At 41.6% G+C, this 12273-nt stretch overlaps 1 protein-coding gene across 2 annotated transcripts in view; it reads right to left on the bottom strand.

Moving 5' to 3' along the window:
• Positions 1-1066: 1066 nt before the first annotated feature.
• ALG14 (ALG14 UDP-N-acetylglucosaminyltransferase subunit) overlaps positions 1067-12273 on the bottom strand; it is a 53127-nt gene continuing 41920 nt past the window's right edge. The window contains exon 5 of one of the 2 annotated variants that reach the window (XM_083445101.1): positions 1067-2698. The gene's annotated coding sequence lies outside the window, so the exon portion shown is untranslated. Of the gene's footprint in view, positions 2699-8206; positions 8826-12273 lie in introns of those variants that run through there. The other variant, XM_083445102.1, reaches the window with a different exon arrangement.

The raw sequence follows: 12273 nt of genomic DNA, 5'->3' as shown, positions 1-12273 counted from the left end.
ACACACACACACACTTCCTGTAATTTAGTCTTCAATTATTTTATCCCTTGGCTCCATCACAGGGAATTGTGGATATGTGGGATGACTTCATAAGAGGAGTAGTTACATTTGCCCTGGCAGGGTTTATGTGCTTTTGAGAAAGAGAGAGCGAGAGTGAGAGAGATTCACAATGTCATTGCCTATTATTGCATATCTTTGATACAATAAATACATTACCTGCTGAACTGCTGCCTGTCATAGGCAGAAGAGGCAGAATGCGCATGTGCACACATAACATATGACAACTCCTCCAAATGTTTTGTAGATGAGTGGAACTTAGAGGCAGCGGACTGAAACATTAGCCTATCCAATTACTAGGACAAATGTGCTCCATTGCTAGAGTGTCTCCTCCCACCTCTGGCCGGTGCAACAGCCACTATGGACAGTGCGAAACACATTGTATGAATATTGAAAGGACACCCTGAAACAGAGACTGGTCACAAGAAAGCACTGTATTTTAGAACATTTGGGGGAGGGGGGAAGAGATGAGAGACTGTAAGGGGTTTGTGGCTGTTGCATTTTTGCGTTTTTACATTGCTGTACACACCAGAGGATGGAGATGTTTTCACCCAATGTGCATTACCAGGTTCCTTTTCCCATGCCTGCAACCCACCCCTCAAACTCCAATTCAATGAAACTGTCATTTGCACATGCATTGTCTTCTGTCTGAAATGTACATACTTCGGCTTAACAACAATATGTTTTCAAATCGGATGGATGTTGGTTTGAGGAGAAATGCATCAAACAGTGGTATTTCTTTAAAAGCTGCACTTTTAAAGAAAGTGTAGGATGCATATGAGTTGTGGCTAATGTCATGTGTACTCAGCTTCAAATACCAGAGGTGGGAGGGCACTGAAAATGGGTGCAATTGGTAATATGTACAGTCTAAAGTCTGCTCTTTCCTCCTTATGTAGGTGCAACAAATAGTGCCATAACACTACAAAAGACATTAGGCTCCGGCTTGCTAATTGAGTTGCTTTTAGCTGTATTTTTCAGTTAAACATGAAAAGAGGGAAAAAAGAACTATTTACTTGTTTAAAACATGGGAACAGCACTGTAAATTTGTGGTAGAAGAGTAACTGACAACAAGAGCATGCACCAAAAAGTTTTAATTTTAACAGGTTTTTTGGTTCTGTGGATATAGATATTAGAATTCATTAAAAAAACAAAAACAAATTGGCATAGAACTCATAATGCCCTGGCCCTAATCTAGATGTATTCCTGCAAGAAAATGGTTTGAAGAACCTCCTGTGCATGGCAACATAGGTAATTTCAACCCACTGGTTCCAAATGGGCAATATTTGGGGTAGAATTGAACAGAAAAAGCAAGAGGAGCTCCAAACACAGCAGGGCTGAATTACCACATTAATACTGTTAGCATCTAAAGAAGGAGTCCCATAAAACCATCACTCCAAATTCTAAAACAACTGCAGGAAACCTGTGACTCTCCAGATGTTGCTGGCCTACATCTCACATCATCTCTGGCCATTGCCCATGCCGGCTGAGGCTGATGGGTATTGCAGTCCAACAACATCTGGAGGGCATCATGTTCCCCACCATGGCCTAAAATTTCCTAACTGCATCATAGTCTCAACTTCACAATAAAATGGGATGGGGGTGGAGTCATGTACACCACCTTGAACCCCCTGGAAGGAGGAAAGACGAGATGCCAAAGTGATCAATAACAGCAACAAAATAAAAGGTGCTATGTGAAGGCTGCTCAGCTGATGAAGGCTCAGATGTGCATATCCATCAGCATCATTTTAGATCACAGGCAGCCCCCTAAGAGCTACTCAATAACAGAGACCAGTTATCAACACTGGATTGCCACTGTAACTCCTCTGGCATGCACAAAGCTTTGTACCTGCAGAAGAGGATCTGCAGATCTATTCTTTCAATCTGAACTGGATTTCCTTCATTTGTGATTAACACACTGCTGGATGTTATACATGCAGAAAGCAGAGCAACGGGTGTTTCCCCCTGCCCACCCACCCCCACCCGAAATCTGAAATCTGGAAGAGAGTTAAAAATCTGGTGAGGAGTTACCACGTCTCTACCACACATGGAGGGCTGTTGTACTGAGGTGTCAATTATTATTAATCTCACTGGAAAGACACATATTCCCAGAATTGAGAGAACAGCCATGTCATTGTATGGCTAAGACTTTCTTTTCTTTTTAAAATAGAGAACCACAGCCCTGTCTTTCATATACTTAATGGCAGCATGCTGGTACAAATCCTTGGAGATAAATGTTTCTATACTCATGTAATTTCACTTTAAGTACTGTACTGGACACAGTGTCTAGCAATAGCTACTCTCTTATTTCTTTCCTTTTTGGTTTTTGTTACATTTGTTCTACTAGGTACAGACTTTCCCAGCTCTCATTCTGCAAACTATGTTGACAGATTTCTCTTTTCATCATTTTGTCCCCAAAGGGTTTCATCTGCTTTTTGAATGACTCTGGATGCTGCGAGGCACCTGTGTTTCTCTCATGCTTGCTTTGTAGCAAATAATAGATGATGACAGATTTTCTTGGCAGTCATCATTGGATCCTAAATTACGCTTATAGATATTTCAAAATCAATGTCTGGACAGACTTCTTCTTCTTCTTCTTCTTCTTCTTCTTCTTCTTCTTCTTCTTCTTCTTCTTCTAAAAAAGCTATGCTCACAAACCCCAGAATATAAATGTGAAGCTGGAAAGAAGCAAAACAAAAAATATAGGTTTTAATATAGATAAGAATTATAGTGGCTGATAATGGCTAAAATGAAATTTCATATTAAGGATCAGTTGCTTTCTGTATTGATAGCATCTGATCACAAATTCCCAATGTTTAAAATGAATTCGGGCTGTGGGTGACTTACAGAAAAGAACTAGAAATTAGCACAGTCTAGTAGTGGTTCTCTATAATTATGAACACTAGTCTTCATTTAAAACAAAACGTTCCAGCACTAAAGGATGTCTCCTCCCTGTGTGCCTTCTGCACACAGATGAGTACCATCTTTTAATTTGGTAAAATACTGGACTCTTTTTACAATTACAGTGTTCCATTAGAGTGGGAAGGTCACCATGAGTGCAATGGACGGTACAAAATTCAAATGCATGTGCTTTGCATTTTTGTATCTTCTTTAACACTGAAACGCTTTGTAAAATATCAAGCACCAATCACATAATTGCCAAACATATGTTTCCTATTCCGCTTTATTCTATTACAGCCAGGTAGGTTTTGGATATCATTGCTGCTACAAGAGCAGTATTCTTTTGCACATGCAAGCTGCTAAAAGGTCATTTACCCTTCACTTTCTTCCCCTTCCTCCAGAATACTCCTTTTCTCTCACTTCTTCTTTGCTCTGGTCATTCTCATTTCACTTTCAGGAAGCTCTCTTCAACATTATACTGAAAAACTTAATCGAACATCGCCCCACCCAAATACTGTATCTGTACTGAGATCCAGTAACTGAAAACTTCCAAATCTAGTCCAGCTCGAAAATATACTGTACTTAAGTGTTGTACTCATTTTGTGCCACAAAGTATGGGTTTTGTGATACAACCCGTAAGTGTTTATTTACAGCTCATCAGGGTTTGTAGTTAACGCCCCCCTCCGCAAAATAACATTGTCTGCTATCTTCCAGACCTGTACCAAAGTTTCGTGTGGCTTTGTGCCTTGCTGGGAAGCTGAACAAACACTTATGACTAATGCCAGTCTCAGCAGGGCTTGCCAAATTTTAAAGGTGAGAAATTCAAGTTCCACTTGCCAAGGGACAGTCAGCAGTGGACTTTTAGGGCCCCAACTGTGGCCTCAGACTTAACTGCTCCACACCTGGGCAGGTCGGCATGCCTCGGAGAAAATGACCTGAAAAGGAAGGTCTGGTACCTTTTTTCATATGTGGTGGACATGTAAGATAGCAAAAGTGTTCTGGGAAATGATTTGTAATGAACTGGAAAAAAACATTGGAAACAACTTTTGTTAAAAAGCCAGAAGCTTTTCTTTTAACCTGGGGCTATGGTGGAATGCCAGTGATACCTTGACTTTCCTCCCTTTTCCCCAAACTTAAATTTATTTATTTTACTTTGCTTTTAGGATGATTGGGCACACTGAAAAACACAAGTGCTGATGAGGTCCCAGCCACCCACCATTTTAATTTTAAACTGAGGCATACACAAATTGTCTGCAAATCTGTGTCATGGGTTCTTTAATCACCTAGCAATGCTCCTATCTGCCACCGACTACTGAAGAGCTGCCATCACTGAATAATCCGTTTTAGTGGCACATACTTCATGGCACATACATAGTGACACATACATAGTCGATGCTCATCCCACTTCTCTGAGCGATGAGAATTTCAAGGACACAACACTCACTTGGGGTTGGCTCCTTTTGAAAGGAGGTGATGTTGATTTGATTATTATTTTTTTAATACCTGGTTTTAAATTCTCCCTCCCTCCCTCAGCTTGAACATAGAGGGAGACGCAGCTTAAACATTAAAACTGATACCAAAGCCCACTGCTCCCATATCATATCTCCAGGGAGATAGCCAGAGCCCCATGATGCATATGGAGCCCAAATTCAGCTTTCTGTGTGTGTCCCCCGCCCCGCCTGTCTATGACTTAAAACTACATTCTGTCCTTTACACACAAAGATTTGGATTACCTCATCCTTAGCTGGTGGGGGGGGGGAGGTTTGTCCCCTTCTATAATCAGTTTTCCATACTCAGAACATTCCCAGAATCGTCCTGCATCAAAAAGCAAACGTGTAACTATTTCGTTCCCATAGCTCTGTGTATCACCTTCAGTTTGCATCCACCAAAAGGATGTGCCTGGCCAGAGTGTTCCAAAAAATTTCATTGTTCTGCATGGGACAATGACAATAAAGATATCGTATATCGTAAAAAACTTTAAGCAGTTCTATTTCCCCATTAACCTTCCCATATCTAACCCCCAAAATTACAATATTTCCTCCTTTCTAATCCAGTGGTTTTTCTTACTATACTCTGTAACAGGATATGTGGAGAAAAATGCATTTTTTAAAAAAAGCTTTGTATGTTTAAGGTTCAAGTCATATTTCAATGCTTTCCCCCATTAACCATGAGACCAAGACATTTCCTTTTATAGGCAATGAAATCTGAGATTAGTATATTTTCTGTGCTGAGGCCCTGACCAAAAAGAAAAAAAGTACTGAATGTTACAAAGCTAGTGATAATATCAAGAGAATTGGCACCAGTAAGAAAAGCAGGCATCCCACTGGTGATGTTTTGTCACTGGTAATAAATGCGAACGGAACACATTTTCTTCATTAGATCTAATCTGCTCCTGCTGGTTTTTACTAATGAATGAAACAATACGTTAAGAGAATGAAGGTCAAATGTGAGCTGTATGACATTTTCTACAACCTAGACAGAAGAGATAGTTTCCTATCTAAAAGTCACAAGGCAGGGGAGCCGTTTGCAGAAATTATTTGTGGCCGGGAAATGTGATGCAGCTAGGTGATTTTGGACACAGAACTTAATGGCCTTATGGGGATCCCCTTAAGAAAATCCATGTGTATTGCTTTAGTTACGATGCACCCGGTTGACATTATGCACCCACCCACCCAGAGCTGTGATTCCATGCTCTACAACTGTGTGTCTGCATTACTGAAGCATGGGGGTGTGGTGAGGTGGATAAAGTTAAAAACCCGATTACGGTATAACCAAAATCAATACTTTGAGAATGTGCACTTTCAGATTTTAAACTCACTTAAATCTTAGCACCATCATAACTTTGAGAATAAAACAGACTTTGGCTTATGGGGGGGGGACCATTTTCTGGAGAGATGGATTAATAGAGCACAAAGAAATGGGTGATGTCCCATTAAAAAGGCCAGTAACAGAGACAGCAAATGGACAGCAAATGGCAAAAGCCCTTCTCTAAGGAGAGAGATAGTTAGCAGAGACAAAAGGCCAGAGTTTTAGGAGGGAGGGACAGAACTGCAGTGGGCAATGAGGTAAATAAACAGGAAAGTGTCAGTTTTGCAAGGTGGAAGGGGGTACAGCACAAAGTGCGCTGTCTGTTTTATGTTGTGGAGAGGGCCAGACACAATGTTTGGGGTCTCTTGGAATCTGAGGCTGCAGCAATGGAAGGAACAGGACCCTCTTGGGATGTGAATTGTCTGCACTCTCTCCATCTAGGCTCTGGTTGTATATATGTGTAAATAAACCATATATCCTAAAGACACCACAGTCTCCGCTGTGCCCCATTGTCCAAAAGAAACCACAGACTCTGGAAAACGCATCTGGCACCCCTGGAATCGCTCAACGCTCAGAGATTGGGATGGCATGTAATCATATATTTAAAACAAAACAATATGATAAGCCTCTGTAACAACATACATGCCTGTCTGGCCACCCCAGGTCTATAATGTTTTTAAGGAAGAAGCATGCTTCCTTCAGGGGCCCTGGCTTGCCCATACTGGCCCAGGTGATGATGCGGGGACTGCTTTCCATAGCTGCCACTCTTTGGGTGGTCATGGGATGGGGGCTGGGTTGAGGGTCCCGCACTGTAGCCTTAAGGCCCATTCCTGGCTGCACCACTGACCAGGAACCAAAAAACTTCCTCCAGAATGGAAGGGTATGATTTACCCTGGCATAATGACACTAGCTTACTGTATTTTGGATTGCTCTGCGAGTCACACTTTGAAATCTATGGAACTTAAGTAAACTATAACTAGATTCCTGCATTGCAGAGGGTTGGACTAGATGACTCAGGGTCCCTTCCAACTCTGCAGTTCTATGATTCTAACTGAAATCTCATGGACCGAGTTCAGTGGGTCTACTCTAAGCATGATGACGTCTGGATCCAACCCTTAAATCAGTTTTGTTGCTTTCTGAGCTCTGCAAATTTGGATCCTAAACTGTAAATAGCTCTGTTTCCTGTTATTCTATGCAATCTAGAGTCCTGTGTAATCAAACTAATCATTTTAAATATATAATGGTTATGTGGTTTTTTTTTGTTTGTGAACCTGCGATAGCCAGGTTCTTGGGGAATCTTTCAACCATGTAGGGCTCCATAAAGAAATTTCAAGCCTTGGGGAATTGTGTTTCTCCAGAGAATTAGTCAACATTTGATATTCAGCTTGTACAAAGACCTTAGAAATCCATCCCTCATGACACAACAACATTGATACCAGCTGAATTTATTTACTTACGGTTCATTGGGGTGGGGGGGACATCTATTGTGAACATTGTATCCCTGATATTAAATTACCTGGTAATGGAACAGATTTGGGGCATTTCATTTTAGGGAGGATTTATAACAAAATATAATGGATGCTCACCTCTCCTTTGCCAATTCACATTTAGCCCAGGCAGCTGGAAACCACGTCACCCAAATCTCCAAGCAGTGTGAGACTCCGGGGTTACCATGCTCTTATCCAGGGTTTGGTTTCCTCAGAATGAGGAACGGCAGAGACTGTGGTGTCTTTACGATGTATGGTTTATTTATACCTATATACAACCTGAGTCTTGCTTCTCTCATAGTCACAGCCTTTGGTTCAAGCAGAAATCAGGCATGGCTCTGTCTCTCAACTGCTCAGTCTGCAGGCAGCTTCCAGCTTCTGGCTCACGCACCTCAACTCTCACCTTTGTCTTTCTATCTAACAGACAGTTGAGGGAGGGGGTCCACCCATTTGTCCTCTGGCACAGAGTCACTTCCTTTGTTACCTTAATGACAGTAAGGTAACAAAAGGGCGGTACGGTTTCAACTGGGCCTCTCTCTTAGCTTCCCCCCATTTGCAATAATTCTGACATACCTTGCAGGGTTGTAATGAGATAATGCATACATGAAATGCTCTGAAAACTCTAAAAGGCACTATATAAACCCCAAGTATATTAAACGTGAAAAATGGCCACTTTTTATTATATGGCTTGTTCTAACCTCTGTGTCCTCACCGTGTGTCACAGTGAAGTTCTGATCATCAACCACTATAGCTAACGCATTCCAAAAGGAGAGACTGATTTGTCTTCAAATGAGATTCTCTTGAAGTCAGGGGCTTCAACAGCTAGTGATGAATGTGATCCAAAACACCTGAATAGCTGCCACACACCCTCTTTTACACTCCAGCTGTAGTGAATCATTTCCTTTTCCCATATCCCAACAGATAATTTAATTCTGCAGCACAGAATGCAGGCAAGATTAGGACATTCGCCCAGTTTAATTGCCAGCTCGATTTGCAAGCAAGGTCACAATTCACAGTGCCAGACTTTAGTTGGACAGTGTTATGACAGAGCAGGAAACATTAATCACCGTAGCCAGCAGAAAATTACAGTTTAAAGCAATACTCATTAATCCTGTTTGCAGGGATTGCCCCTTTCCTTATTTTTTTTGTTTAAAGAAAAGGTATATTCAGCTGTACTGTCAGGTGAGGCATAGCTAGGAGGTGGCCGCAGACAGCAGACATTAGTGACTGACACGGAAGGATTACATCCTTAATTAAATTATTTTGTTTTCATCCGCTTTCCTTCAGCATGCAACTGGTTTGCTACAAGAGGAAATGTGAAACTCTTTGTGGTACACCACAATAACCTCACTATACTGATGCCCTCCACCACCACCCCCTACAGTAAAAATCACCTATGTCCTTTGTTCCCCTTGTCGCAGCAGCTGATTGGCTGTGAAAACCAAAACGGTGTGGTGGCTTTTCTTAACATTTAACATACCTTCTTTGTGCATTGCTAAGGGAAGAAGAAAGTCAGAGACAGATCTCTTAGGACAACAGAACTGCAACCCTGTTCCAGTTCTTTCCCCTGCACCTCTGGAAGAGAATGAGGAGTTGGGGAATATCTGCACAAAATTTTGGTTGCAATCTAATGGGCCACGAGAAGCAGTAGCTTCCTATTCTGAATCCCACTATCAGGTTTGAGCCCATTGTGCGTCTTGTTTGAGCTGGTGGCCCAAGGATTGTCATGACACCAAGAATCATCAGAGATTGAGCCCTCTGATGACAGCAGCCCTGGGTGGTGGTGGGGAGATGCATCCATCCCCTCACCCATCCCATGTGGAAATGCTGTCACTGGAACCAGCATCTTATCTCCTAAGCTCCAAGGAGACACTATAGATCTGTGGAGGAGCTATCCCTGCAGTTTCAAATGCTAAGGTCTAGAATAAGCTAGCAGCTGCAGATGAAGGCACTGCCCCTGGCTACATTCAGAGTTCAGGGGGTGGAGCCTCTAGTCAATGAGCAGCTAAGTCCAGGCTAGAAAGATCTGACAGCTGAGCCAGGACGCTGCTGAGACAACTTGCATCTCGTACCCCAGCTGCTGGATCACTGACCGTGGTCCTGAAACTCATACCCTTTACTGAGGTGCCCTGCCTCACTTTCTTCTCTGCCTGAAACCCTGGGACAACTGACCTTTCCCTTGCTTGGGCCATCAACCAACTGTCAAGGTGGTCACTTCCATGGCTCAGGACAAGGGAGTCCTGCATGGAGTCAGCCTTTGTGCCAGCACACAATCTGGGCCAAAGAAGGAAACTGCCAGGAGACCTGCTCTTGCTGTCAGCAGATCACTTTTGCTTCTTCCCCTTTGCCTTGGCATCTATCCTCAGTTCCCCGGGAGAAGGAAGCAACTCCTCTGGTCACCATTGGGAATATCGGTGACTGCAGTCGAATTATGTAATCAGCACAGTACTAAGCATGGTTATTCTGAACTAAGTCCTACTGAATTCAGTGGCGTTTGCCCCCAAGTAAATGTGCAAATGATCACAACTGCAATCACTTATCCCTACACTAATCTTTTATCTTCCTAGTTTAATTTTAATCTAAATCTACAACACATTTGGTGTTCATGGGTAAAACCCAGAATAAGGTAAAATATTACCGTGTTCCATGCAGCAAAGCATCACAATTTTTAATTCAATTTTTAACCTATACTTCTTCCAAGGAGCTCATAATGTCAGTACCCAATTCCTCTTTTAACTTTCACAACAACCTTATGAGGGGTCAGTTAGGCTGCGAGAGAAGGTTGGTCCAATGACATTCAGTGAGCTTTATGGCTTCAGAGTGTAGGATATTGTTTTGACAGCTATAATATTTTTTCCTTTTATGTTTCTTAAAATTTAATAAAGGTTAATTTAAAACAGTTTTTGAAAAAGAAATAAAACAACTCAAGGATCCAGAATTATAGAGTACCTGTGATTGGGGAGTATTGTGTCAATTCAAAAACAGAAGGTAGGAGCCAAGAAGGGAGGACCTCAGGATTCTTCTTATTCAAGCCTTATTCCATACAAAAAATGTCCATAAACATTTAAGAAAATTACTGGGCTAATGCTAATTCAGCTAAAGGCCATCATTATTATACCCACATTGCAGGGGTGGGGCTGTGGCTGTGGCTGAGACAGCTTGGGTTACATCAACTCTGCAAAGGAAGCCAGTGTTGTTATCCCCATTTTGGATGTGGAACTGAGGAGTTAAGAGTAGCACATTACAACCATGAAATACAGCCCACTGCTGTTAGGTTGTTATGTTGGGCTAGGCATATTGTGAAGTTGACTGTAGCAACTGTGCAATTAGTTAAAGGTGAGAAGGGACGAAGGAAGCTAGGGAAAGGATTTGGGTTCCAGTGGGAAGACAATGTCTGGATTCTAGGTTTGCCTTTAGATAAGAGAGCAGATCTACGAACTGTGAAACAACTGAAGGGTAGACCAGGAAGACAAGTTTCTCAGAGGCCTTGGCAGTGCTTAGTTATAAAATCTACCAGAGATGATGGTCATGTTTGTTTGTAGTATTTACTTTGCTTCGCCTAGAAAAACACCTGAGGACACCTATGATGCTTCACACCCTCTGGGAAGCCCACCGGGCACCAACATTGCCATCTTTTTGATGCTAGGCCAAAACTTTCTGTCATTTGCAGGCATTTGATAGTTAACCTTTTCTTCTTCTGTTTGGCTTTTGTAAATTCACTGTTTTAATGGTGATCAGATTAATGCAGCTGGAAAAAAGGGAGTTTCAATTGTGGGATTCAAATTAGTAGAGGACCACTTTTGGCTTTATCTTGCATGCACTTCTAAATTTGCTTTGAGACCTTTGTGGTATAAGGCAACAAACAAACAAACAAACAAAAATAATAATGGCAAAGCTGGATTCCTTTGGATTCCCCCCCCCCCATATACCCCTTTAGCTAAAATTTCAAGTGTTATGTATGAAGCTTCCACTCTCAGTCCTTGGTCTATTTCCCCCCATCATAATGTTTATGAACTTTAATTTAGTATGAGAAATATCTATCTATATATACACACCACCCGAACAATACACAAAGCATCTTTGCTGAAATTCCTGTCCTTCAGTTTACTTGACAGTTTAATTAGAGACTGACGGTGTTTCACAAGTTGGTAGAATGTATGTTGCTATAGTTCAGCTATCGTGTTTGTTTCTGTTGTTTTCATTTTAAAGGTTGGTCCTTGCCAAAACCGGATAATCCAGTGATTAACTTTGATTTATCTCACATACCAGCGTCAGCCACTAAGTGTATATCATCATTCCCTCTTAATTTATAGCAGAATGCAAATTCTGCTGTGTTGGCTTCTCTAAAAAAAAATCCATTAACTAAAATAGAATCCGGCAATTTATCGTTACCAGTTCTCTAGGATGAAAGGGAAGATGGTTGACAAGGACGACTCCTGAACAGAATGTTTGTGGGTAGGCGACAACAAAAGAGGCACTACAGAAGGGACTTTGGTTTCCCCTTAAAAACCCCAAAAGGAGCACAATCTCTTCTCAGACTTGCCATACCTGCTTATGATGAACAGCTGCTTTAGACTCGACAAAATACGGAAAGCATCTGTCTCAAATGGTAACAGCTAAGATTATTTTTTTCACACCACTGGCAACTTATATGGAACAACATTGGTTTTGGAACAACTTCAGGCTATTGCTCTGGCCTATGAGCTTTTAACCACACATCTTTGCTTATTCTTTAATGCATATAGAAACAAAATATGGTTATGTACAAAGTAGAATGTGAACTCTATTCCAATTAAAGAACTGTCAAAGCGGAGTCTTTTCCCCCACTATCCCCCATGGGGGATAAATTAAATTAGGTTGCAGCTTATGGGTATAGAGAAATGGCTCTGCTGGGGAAAGGAATAAGCGCCTGAAATTGATTAAATGGGTTAATGATTGAACTAAATCAAGCTGCTGAAATGTTTCTTTAAAAATGCCCCTTCCAGCCGTCATTTAATCAATTGATTCTCTTAAGTGTCAGAAG

The sequence above is a fragment of the Podarcis tiliguerta genome, assembly GCF_965153285.1.
Source record: "Podarcis tiliguerta genome assembly, chromosome: 6".
Lineage (NCBI taxonomy): Eukaryota > Metazoa > Chordata > Lepidosauria > Squamata > Lacertidae > Podarcis > Podarcis tiliguerta.
Note: the sequence above shows the minus strand (reverse complement) of the source record. Positions and strands in the feature narration are given on the sequence as shown.